Consider the following 12,160-nt stretch of genomic DNA (forward strand, 5'->3'; position numbering starts at 1 on the left):
TCCAGGTTGTCAGTGCTCATTTTTTCTAGTAGTAAATGAATGTTAAGGAACCGGTTTTTACTCTTACTTGATTCCACACAGTTCTAAGCACACAACCTGAGCCCATGTTTTATGCGCATCTTTAAAATTTCATGAAAAAGCAGAACCCCAGAGGTTACCTTTCCAAGCTCGTCCTTTGCCAAACTCTCATTGCATTATTTTTTCAGACACAGTTTTTTACGTTGCACTGACAATATTATGATTTGTTCTTTTAGACACCAGCCTTTGAAACTGTAGTGTGAAGTCTATAGTCAAGAAAACTTAGGCTGTAGTATTAAATAGAAGATTTTGCCATCTCTTTTTGCTTGTTTACATTTTCTTGCAGTGTGGGTCATTTTATCCTTATGTATCAGCACACTACGGGTGGAGTTTGCCAGATCTCATGTTTTATTTTTCCCAGTGAGGGAGATAGGCACTTGCACTCTCTTTGTCTTTATTTGTGTAGAGGTGTTCTGGAGCAAACCTAATCACACTGCTCGCTGGGATTGTTTGCCCTTGTTTTAGGGTTTGCTTGCTGTTTGCCTTGTGGCAGGGAAGAAAACTGAATCGTGCTGTTTACACTGTGCTAGACAAGGGCATCTCTCAAATGCAAGGCACAGTATTTTGTTTGGCATATTTTTGCAGGGGACTCTATTAAACAAGGAAGTACCTGCTTTAACTCTTAGCAGCAGCACTTGTGAGGACTAAACCAGCCCTGCTTCAAAGGTCCATTATCTTTCACAGGTTATAATATTTTATTCACAGGACAATAGACCCATAAGTTTCCACAAGTATATCTCCTTTCCCTAGTACTGTAAACAATAAATAATTGACTAACTTTGGATTTAGCATTGAATGTTGCCCTTGATACAACTGGATGAGAAGTATTTGGTTTTCTGCTTCCTACTGAAATCAGTAGGAGATGAGTCACAAAAGTGCGAAGATGGCAAAAAGCCAGTGTTTGTGCAGAGTGAGCTTTTCATCTTCCTTCTCCAGAGCTCCTTGCAGGAACATCTCTGATGGCTGTCCTGGAAGCAGTTTCATTGTCACACATTCAATGCAACCTTGCCTTTTAACAAAAGAAGATATGTTCCTTTATCTCTCTAATTAAAGCTCAGACTTCAAAATATTATGTATTGACCATGGCTCCAACTATCATCTAAAAGAACAAGAATAAGCCTTTCTTTAGGGGAAAAAGATCTAAGTGCCATCTATACTTCATGGATTTTGAAGTCAGCACATGAGCATTGTGAATTCCATAAAACCGATGGATGTTCAGTGCTTCAACCAGAAACACGTCACCCAGGACATTATAGCCTGAGGCTTGGAATAGAGAAACTGCAAGTCCCTGCCAGACACACTACAGAAACACTGAAATATCTCTGCAAACACTAGCTTGATAAGTTCATGTAAAAGTCAAGCAATAAAAATATTTCCATACCAGGCTGAGGATAGCCGTATCCTTTCCTTTCGAAGTCAAATATAAATGATCCTGCTCATTTAACAATCTCCCTGCTGGGTTGCCCTAGCCAATTTTTCTTATCCTATGACTGTAACTGTGCCCATTGTTCTGGTCTGTATTTGCCAGGAGGAGAGCTTTGCACTTCTTTTGCCTGTGTGCCCTGCCTGGAAATGCTCTGTTACGTGTTTTTCCTGAGCCAGCTTGGCTCACAACATTGCTTTCAAGCCGTCTTTGTTGAGCTCTTCAGCTTTCAGATCCCTCTTCCTGGGAAGGACATGGTTAGAAGGAAGATGATGAGAATTCTGCCCACAAAAAGTAATTGAGCTTTGAGATCTTTCATCTGCCCATGAACTTCTGAGCTTGTGTGAGTCGAGAGTTAGCTCTGCTGCCTTTAACTGAGGCTGTTTAACTATAATTGACAGTGAAACATTTTTGTAATCTTTTTGGTATGGAAGATGCTAGACAAGCAATGAATTACACCATGTTCTGCTTTATGAAACAGATGAAAAACTTGGTGAAAATGAAACAACTCTATAAATCCAGCTCCTCAATATCCAAAGCATGTGATTTCTTGCAAGGTGATGGGTGAAACCCATGTGCCTCTCAGTGTTATGCTTAGGGGGACCAGTCTCACAATAACTCAGATATATATGACAAATCTCTACATAAGCATATATGGATGTGTATATAAAAATATAATATATCCTCTGCACTTCTGGAAAATATTACCCTTTTCTCCTCCATGAGATTTTAGGTACTGTTCAAAGGGCATGTTGGAGAAGAAGATGGTTTCTTGTGGTGGAAATGGGCTCAATGGGCTCTGCAGCCATAAGAACAAGTGTGGGGCCGCGGCTCAGGCTGGAGCTCTGTCCCAGGGAACCGGGCCAGCCCCTGTGGGCTCCCCTGGCCATTGCCTCCGCTTGTAGTGGGGGCTGCTCTCAACTTCCTAAGCAGTTTCTCTTCTTGTAAGCCCAAACTGAGCATTGCTTCATTCACTTTGCCTTATCAGTCCCAGTTTACTCAAAATAATAGTATCCTGTTTCCCCAAAAATAAGACCTACCCCAAAAAGAAGCCCTAGCATGATTTTTCAGGATTTTTGAGGATGCTTTAAATATAAGCCCTACTCCAAAAATAAGCCCTAGTTACAGTTCATAAAATAAGTCAATTTAAATAGTATCCAGGCCGCTATACATGTAAAAAAGTAAGCATCTTTTGGAGCAAAAATTATATAAGACCCTGTCTTATTTTTGGGGAAACAGGGTAAATATGGTCGATAATGCTGGCTCCCATACAACTCTGGAGCTGCAGTAACAGGGAACACTTGAATGTGCTTTGCTCTGCGGGATGAGATGTGTGCTCTGTCTCGCAGCACGGTCAGTCCTTGCGTAGCGGTGCTGCTCGTGGTGGTCTGACACTAAAAAGCAAACTTGATTTAGAAATTAAATTGCAGATTTCCATGAATCTGTTGCGTAAAAGGAATACAGAAATGCAGTTATGCCTGATGTTAACACACAGGAACTTGGAGGGTCTCTGGGGACAGGGATGTCAAATGCCTGCTGCCTCAGGATTGCTGTGCTGATCTTGGTCTAGACACACCAAGGCATGAAGCTGCCTTTCCAGCCAAAGGCAGGGAGACAGGAGAGCCTCATGGACAAGTGATGTTGACAACCAGGGCCATGTAGTTTGTTGGGTTTAAATGAATGATAAGAAAAAATTCAACAAGGAGATGTGTATAGGAATTTTCAATTGTTTTTTGTTACTTGATATACACATCTCTCAAAACCCTAGAACACCTGTAAAGAGGGAAAAATTTCAGTCAGGCTGCATCAGATATGCTCCAGTTGATTATAAATTCTTTTTCCAGGTTTATGCTAGTTTCTTTGCAGGTGTGTAATTTGTCTGGCCCTGTGCTTAGGGACAGGGACTGTCCCAGGACACCCTGTCTCCTCTCTCCCAGAAGCACACCCCAGTGACTGTTTTGGAGCCAGTGACTGACCTGAACAAGCTACCTGGTTTTGGAAGTGTGTTATTTGTTTGTTTTTCCTCCTCTTTGCCAGATTTCCTTTCCTCAGGACTTGTGTGTGTCAGTGGCAGGTGGAAGGGTCTTACAGGGAGTGTGAGTTAAGAGATGGGATCTGGCCAGTGAAGGTGTGGGGCTGGGCTTACTGTGATCATCAAGCTTTTAGTCTGACTCATTGCATGCCATAACCCTGGTATGACCTGTTTGATCACAGCTTTGGTGTCTTCGGCTTGTCATGCCAGCAGTGCTGAGGACTGGTTCTAGCAGGTTGATCCTACCAGGGAGGAGGGAGACTGGAAAATTCCCTGCTGAAAATGAATAAAATTGCACAAGGATGGCCAGTTAGCCCTTCCCATCCTGAGATCTCACACAGCTGAGATTAATCTTGTCATTAGTAGGCTATTGCACTGCATACATCCTCTGGTTTCTGCAGGGGACTGCTGAGGTGCAGGAGAGAAACAAACAGCCAAAGGTCTTGAAGGTCTCGCACGAGTCTTGCAGCAGATTGAGGAGGGAATCTGGACGCCACCCACTATTTCCACTGTAATGTTTAAGCCATTTCACATTCAAATCCTCTCTTTTGTCTCACTTGCTGCAGGAAAGGCACTGAGTGGTAAACAACTGCTGGGAATAAATGAGCTTGTCATGCTAAGTGTATTCATAGAGGGGTGCTGTGCTGTCTCTTTTTTCTTTATAAAAAACAGCTGGCCCACAGTGGCTGTAGTATCTAATTCTATGATAAAAGCAGGATTCAAGTTCCTGGTCCTAACAGAGTGCCTGGTGCTGCCTGGTTGCCTGCTGTTGATTGAGAGTACCTGTGGCTCTGCTGCAAACAGCACACGAGCAGCTCCTTGAGATCTTTTCCATCAGCAGCTTTTGCTACATAGGCAGGAGATGTCTCTTGACATGTTGGAACCTGCTTCACGAGCTCTCCTGTTGACACAGGTGCAGCTTAGACAGAATAATGCCACGAGCACAGCCGGGAAGGCCAGATAGGGCCAGCTGATCTGCGTAGTAACAGAGTGATCCTTATGGCAGGAACTGAGAGAAATTTAGATCCTGATTGTTTTTATTTCCTGCAGAAGATATCTGTGAAGAATGAGGCAGTAGCAGTAAGCAATTGTATGAAGGGAGAAATAATGAAAGCCTCTGCTCATCAAGAAAAGAATTTTTGTTTACTGAGTGAGTAGTTTGTGGCTTTTCAATATTGTAGTTTTTGAATAGTGTTACAGTAATAATGGGTAATTGGAGTAAGAGTAGTTGTATTACCTCTTCAAGCAAACAGTCATTAAAAATAATTAGTCTTAAAATGTATGTACTGCTGCACAGAAAGATTTCAACATTGTAAACCAGAAATAATTGTAACCAGCAAGATGCTCTGTATCTAAGCCAACGCCACCTTTTTCTACACTAATATTTAGTTTGTTGGATTCCAGGGTTTCACAGGTACTTATGACTGATGCTCTTTCAATATATTAGCACTATCTCCACAGCCTCACACAAAACAGGCAAATTCTGTTTACTCTCTTTTGCAAAGAACTAAGACTGGAGCCCAAGCTGAGGATAGGTGCTTAGTGAGGGTTTGGGTGCCCCATGCAAAATTATGATCCTGAAAGTCTACTTAGTTGTCACCTAATGCTGCAGATGGGTAGAGTCTTATAGTTGACTCATGTCTTTATTTAAATTTTGTCTTCTAGTACTAAGAGTTCTGCTTTGGCCCAGAGTGTCTCTGGCTTCACAGAGTTGAGATGGTATGATCCCAGCTTACATCTAAGTAAAATAAGAGTCTCTAAGGTAAGTGTTCTCCTATCTGTGACTTCTCACACTGGGCACATGCCAAGTAACACACTGAATGAAAACTTTCTGTTGCAAAATTCATGCTGGCCTGGTCTTTCTCCCTGGGTGTTGTACAGCCAATGTGGAAAAAAGGGCAGGATTCAGAGTCCCACATTAAGACCTCAACGCATGAGGTCACAGTACCTGATTTTAGCTACAGATTTGTTTGTGGCTGTGCTTGTAAGGGACCTGCCTGGACTCAAACAAAATCTTTAGAATTGCAGTGAGCCTCCTGTGTCGTAAATGAGGTGAGTTAAGTAGATCCATTTGTTTTCTCCTTCTACATTGTGGTGCTTTGCTTCTCATGAATTCTGCCTCCAGAAGTCTTGCTAGAACCCCAAAGGTATGTGTGTATGTGTGGGAAGTGTTTTAAGTGTGACTTAATTTTTTGTTTTTTGTTAACCTCCACCTTCAAAAAGGGTAGTGGTTTTTTATCTGTAGTAGTCTCTTCCACAACATGGCACAAAAGATTTTATTTTTGCAGTACCTACAGGCCCCAGTCTGCATTGCGTTCCTAGGTAAAATGGAAAAATCATCAGTATCAGGCACTGTACACCCAGCAACACTGGCTGTCCCTCACTGATTCCTGTCAGTAAGTGCAGCCTCTTTTGCTTTTAACTTTGCTTCTTCTCCGTGGAGCAAAGGTGAGAGAAAGTCCTCTTCTAAGGAGGTGGTTGAAAAAATGGTGGCCCAGCAGGACTTCAGTTGTGTCTTGCCCAGGAGCCCTTCCTGCTGCAGGACCGGGTCTCTGCAGTATGCCCGGCTGCTACGATTGGAGGCCTTACAGAGAAAAATCTGCAATGCATCTTCCCATCAAGTCCTCTCTCTGCTGGTTGAACAGGCAGATATCCCTTACTATACTTCATTGTCCTTCACCTCATCACTTCAGTAGATGATTTTTAGAGCATTTTCTGTCTCCCTGAAGTGAAAGTTTAGTTAGACATTTAATCAGCTGCTGCGCATACAATTTAAGAAGTTAAAAAATTGCATATTTCTGCCAGTGGAATAAAGTCTTCTGCTAAGATAGAACGTTATGTTCTTTGACGTGTTTTGGTTCCTCAAATACCTGACAATATGCAAGATTTTAGAATATTTTGACAGAAACGTTGGTAATACAGATTGCAAAGGGAGTGTGTAAAAGATAACTCCAAGCCATTCAGTTCTGCTGTCTCCCCTTCAGCTCTCTTCTCCCCTAGCTTTGCTATTTTAATTTCTGTTCTGATGTCTACCTAAGAAGATAATTTGATCTGTTGACTTTCTTGTTTATCTGCATGAAACTTTTGGGATCAAATCTGTCTTTACATGGCTATGCAGGAGCACAAGAGAAAACAGTTTTCTGTCCCTGTGAATGCCTGGTTGCCTCTGTCATTCCTGCCCTGAGGTAGCAAGAACAGTGTCAAAAGTACAGCCACATACCTGAGCTTTGCAGGCAAGATTTTGGAGGAGGGGACAGCCCGCAGGTACAATCCCAGCTCTCCCCCAGCAAAGCTTGCTCAGGTGGGCTGATTGCTTCTCTCTCCGAGCAAAGCAGTTTCACCCTGATTCCTTTCCCATGATATTTCCTGGAATTAGTTGGAAATGGTTGGTTTGGCCCTTCCAAATAAAAGCAATGGCAAATAGGGCAGGGCAGGACATGTACAAGCTTTTCAGCCCTCATGCTTTTCCTTCTTGCAAATATTTGGGTGAGGGGTATGCCTCGTTAAGTATGGGTATGGGAAAAAAATGGGACTTGAATATGTTTTATTCTCAGGTTCCTTTAGACCCAGGTTAATTCCCAGTTTAATGCTCTTTGGGATTTTCCAAGCTGAAATCCTGTCTATCCATGTGACTTTTCCCCAAGTGCCTTTTGAAGTCTTTGTCTTAGAATGTGGATAGTGGTAGTTCCATCATGCTGGAGGAACTTAGTGTGGAGGCTTAATGCCTTTGCATGAAGAAACAGCCAGCCACAGATACACATGTGCACCTTCTCTTTGTTATAGGCATTAGGATGAACAGTGACATTTCCAAAAGCTCACACTGGCACGGAAAAAAAATTCTAATGGATTGATATAATTGGTAATGTGGACAGGAAGATGACATTTGGGATGTGGATCTAAGTTCACTTCATGCTGTAACTGTCTGAACTCTTAGCGCACTGTGTTAAGTTCTTCACCAGAGAGATATATCCTGTTATTATGTTTTTTGCTGGTCTTGAGCCATATGACATCTTATATTGTGTAGTTTTGTTCTAACTCTGTTGCAATAAGGTCCATGATTGCATGAAATTATTCCCTTACTCAGTTATAAAAGCTGGTTTCTGTTCTTCCTGTGTGTATGTATTTTTAGGCTTTTTCTTACTCCCCACTCCCTTGGGGGTGGTATTGTTTGCTCCATTTATATGCTACTGAAATACTCGTGATTTTGGTTTTTTGTTTTGTTTTTTTTTTTTTCTTTCTCACTTCTGAAAATGCAGAAAAAACAGTGAAGGAGATTTGCTGCAAAAGCTGTGCAAATATTCGAATAATTCAGCCGGCTTTCTTGGCAAATACACTCTTGGTATTACACATTACTTTTTACTATAAGATAATGACTGAAATGTTAAAAAAGACTCCTTTCTGTGACATTCTAAAAGGTTTTTCAGAAAATGAGCCTAGTGGTATTGAAATGTGGTACAATAGTTATTTGAGAACCCAGCCTTAAGAAAGGGCACATCCTGGCACTGCAGCATCTTTGAGATAAGAATGAAGCCCCGTGTCTTTAGTAAACAGAGCCTGTGCTTAGTTTGAAGGAACACCATGTGCATCTTCTTTAAGAAACCACTAATTACACGCCATTAGAAAATAAGGATGGGACTGCTAATCAGCTGCCGCTCCGTATTCTACAGTGTGTTGTGTTTGCAGCTCTTGGAATTATTCTTTCAGTTATTTTCAGTGTTTTTCATTAACAGGATTGTCTGCTCTTCCAGTTTGTTTACTTGAATAAAAAATAGTTTTGACTTCCATTTTACTTCATGAAGCTCCTGGGAAAACAGTTTATTTTGCGGTGGTTTATATACTCACAACTAAATTTGGACGTATATCTCACTGTATTTTTGCTATCAATAGAGATTGGAGTGCTGCTTCTCTGGGGCAGAACTTGGCTCAAGACTCATGAGCAGAGCCATAAAGGGAAATGGTCTCAATGAATGGCTTATCTTTCATTTCCTTCACAGGCTGAATTAAACCTGTAAAGCTAAATCCCCCCTGGAATTAAGTAGTTTGGGTGAAAATGACCTGAGAGAATGGCACAGTACCCTTGGTTACAGACTATTTAACAGCAGGGGTGGTTTGTTTCTAATTTGTAAAATATTTTCTTTTTTTTTTTTTTTTTCTTAATTTTCTCCTCTTCTAAATACTTCTTGTGTTCTTCCCTTATAAATATTTAGTTGCTTAGTCTCGAGGGGCAGTGCAATGTGAAGAATAAACTGCTGGAGCAGAGGAGTGAGGCACCAGGGCATGAGCTGCTATTTGTATCTGTGCGGCAACGACAAAACAGTCTTTTTCACTTCAGCTTCCCAGTCGCTAAGTTGGAGAGAATTATGTTTTCCCATCTTTCTCTTCTGGGGTCCACAAATAGACAAGACTTTCTTTACGTGGTTTCTTTTGTAGTTTTTGTATAAAATGGTAGTATCTGGCAGCTCTGGTTTATCCTGGTTTGTTTGTGTGTTTTAGAAAAGATTTACTAGAAAAATTGCTGTAATTTTGTCATGGCTAAGTCCCGCGTGATCAAGGATGGCAGTGCTTGAACTGCACAGGTCAGTTATCTGAAAAGGGTTGTGAGCAATAATGATCTTTTATTGCACAATTTGTTGGGCCACTCAGCTATACCTGTGTAATGGAGCTAACATTTATTTTCCTCCACCTGTTACATGGCTCTGCCTTTATGAATGACAGACATTTTTGGCAAAGGGGTATCTTACAAAGCATGAAAGTACTGCTTATCACAACAAAGTTCTTACTCCTTCTCCAAATTCTTTCATTTGTCACACAACCTTGAAGTAATGACAGCTGAGAATTAACTAGATACTTCTGTTGGTTTACTTTTTATTACTGGTTATCAAAAATCTATTAGGTAGAGTTCATGCCTTTGCTAAAAATCCTGGCCTCACTGGCCACCGCGCAGAGGTGCTCTGTGATTGCTGCAGCTTTTGATTTGGTTCAGTAATGATCAGACCAGTATTTGTGAAGACCAGAAGAGGTAAGGGGGGGGTGCAGTGTTAGCCCAAGCAGGTGTCTTTATTCATGAGCAGCGCCAAAGCTACCAGTGCCTGAATAACTGTCTTTGGATGCCAGAACATATTTATTGAAAGACATCACCTTAAGCATGGTGAGCTTTGCAATCTGTGCATATCACTCTGATTATGCATATCTTCTTGAAAATATGGAAAGGAATTGGAGAGAGCAATCAGCCGTTTGATATTCTTTGCAAATACAGTTGAGAATTGCATTGCCAGTTACCACCTCTTTTTTTTTTTTTTACGCTTTCAAATCGGTAGGCCTTTCTGAGCAGATCAATGAGAGAATGAATTTAACTGTTCAGCATTCCTTTCCATTCCTGTAGGCCTACGGAAGGGATGCTCATATGGCCACCAGCCTTGTTGCTCCCATTGTCCCTCTCCCCTCGCTGCTGCCTCAACATGCTCTGGATTTGGAGGCAGCGTGTACAAGTGCTGATAATGGACTCGCCCCTCTGTCTGCCCCGGGTGGCTCCTGTGTGACATTCTCTCTGCAACTTGCCCGACCACCCTGAGGATTAGCTGACCTGAGCGGAAAGTAAAGGGCAGCTAATTCCCTCTTTTTGACTTGTTAGAGAGCACAATTATGCTAACTGTCTGTGCCCATTTGGAGGGGCAGGGCAGCTAACAGAAATGCCATGCAGAGATTGTTATGCAGGAGTATGAAGTGGCAGAAGGCCAAGCAAGCTTGCCACAATTAATCTCTTTAGGAAAGATGCCAGCCTGAATGCTCATGTACTATCTTCTGTTTGCTGATTCATGGCTGGAATAAGGATCAGCCTGTTTTTACTTCTGGCTGAAGGCAATAATGAGAAGGAAAGGAGACTGGCACTATCAAGAAAATAAAATGGGGCCAGATTGAATCAACAATATAGAACCCCACGTGGGTTAGCACTGATGCTTGCAAGATAAACTATTTGGCTCTGATTGCCAGTTGTTCCTTCCCCTGCTTGGAATATGTAAATAGATAAAGATTATCTGTAATTTGTTTTTTTGAGATTGACTGCATATCTATGCATTAGCATGCACATGCTTGAGATGAAGAGTTGGTTACTTGCTATGCAGTGGAGTGTGGCACCACAGAGGCCTGTGCTGGTGAGCAGAGTTGCACCTAGAATCTCTTGAAAATTAAATTAAGCATGATAAATGGTACATTTGGCATGAAGAGGACCATACATTTTAGAGTGACTTGTGGATTGCTGAAGCAGAGACCATGTTGGATGAAGTATTCTAGAGAAAGAGTGAATCCTTAACAAACTTCCCGGAGTGTATGAGGCAATTCAATTGTGGAGGGGGCGAGAGGACGAGGAAAACCCCACAAGAGCACTTTGCAGATTAGGACATGACAAAGGGCTTGTAACTTAAAAAAGCCACAAAATCGTGTTAACTCATTTGAAGAAAGAGTACAGATTGCTTCACCAAAACTGTGGGCAGTGGGAGCCGCTGACTACAGTGGAATAGGAGAGATGATTTGGGGTCCCTCACTCTAAGGGGAAGAGATGGAGAACAAGAAGCTCCAGACAACTCTTTAAAGAGGATTTTTCACCTTTATTCCACTCCTCTAAGGTATACAATTCAGAATAAGAGAAACCCTAGTTTCTCCCTTCAAAAGGTAAATAAACAATGTAGAGCCTCTTAGCTTTGCATGATGTGCAGAGGGGCGAGAGCCCGCCCTGTCCTGCTGCCTCTGCTGCCTCCCTCCACAACTGGCCCTGGGACGATGTGGCAGTGGCACGGCAGGATGAAGCAATTTCTTAAATTCCCAGACTCTGTACCACCCGAAGGTACTTCACGTCAGTGCACATACCTACTTGATATTACAAGTGCACAATGAACTATTGTTTAACCAAAGAAAGAGAAGTCCTATTTGACTTATGTTCTTAAGGATTCAGAAAACCATTTAGTACAATTATTACTAATACATTGCCAATCAGTTCCAAGATAGCTGGATAAAACTAGCTGCAATAGTTTCAGTCAATGTAACAGATTTAATGTGATAAATCCAACAAGGCCTGCCTAGCAAAGCTAGCACTGAACTAACATATTCTTTTCTCTCCCTTAAGAATTAGTTCCATTGATGGATAATCTTTGCAGAACAGGAAGCTTTTAAATCTCCAGACAGTGGATAATAGATGCAAATTTGTGATCGTCATATGCAGCGAACTAATAAGCTCGGCTGATCAGGGAACACGACAAGTGTGACACTTTATCAGGCAGTAAAAGCTGATTAGTTTGTGCATGTTTAGCTGTCCATATGCCTTGTTATTGGAAAGGTTTTAGATAGTAGTAATAATTGGAATGGATGTGGCTTAATTTCCTTCGACATAGAGAAGGGAGGAAAGAAAAGAAAAAATAAAGTGAATGCAAAGGATTCATTCTCCACCCTTGGAATGAAACAGATTGAGCAAAGTAATCCTGGAGAATTTAGAGTAACTGGATCTCTGGCTGTGTCTGTAAGTTGAGTGACAGAGCTATTTTGCTATGTTGCAGTTTGGTGTGGATCTATAACGAAAAGATGGAGAAGATGGGGTTACTGCAGAAGTTCCTGCACAGGTCACCTGTGGTGGATGA

General features: G+C 41.7%; 1 long non-coding RNA gene across 1 annotated transcript in view; it reads left to right on the forward strand.

Annotated features, from left to right (window-relative positions):
* Window positions 1-3,954: 3,954 nt before the first annotated feature.
* LOC135580677 (uncharacterized) overlaps window positions 3,955-12,160 on the forward strand; it is a 50,056-nt gene continuing 41,850 nt past the window's right edge. Inside the window, exons 1-2 of the long non-coding RNA XR_010475565.1 lie at window positions 3,955-4,683; window positions 5,199-5,295. This is a non-coding gene — a long non-coding RNA (uncharacterized LOC135580677). The remainder of the gene's footprint in view (window positions 4,684-5,198; window positions 5,296-12,160) is intronic.

The sequence above is a fragment of the Columba livia genome, chromosome 12 (genome assembly GCF_036013475.1).
Source record: "Columba livia isolate bColLiv1 breed racing homer chromosome 12, bColLiv1.pat.W.v2, whole genome shotgun sequence".
In the NCBI taxonomy this organism is placed as follows: domain Eukaryota; kingdom Metazoa; phylum Chordata; class Aves; order Columbiformes; family Columbidae; genus Columba; species Columba livia.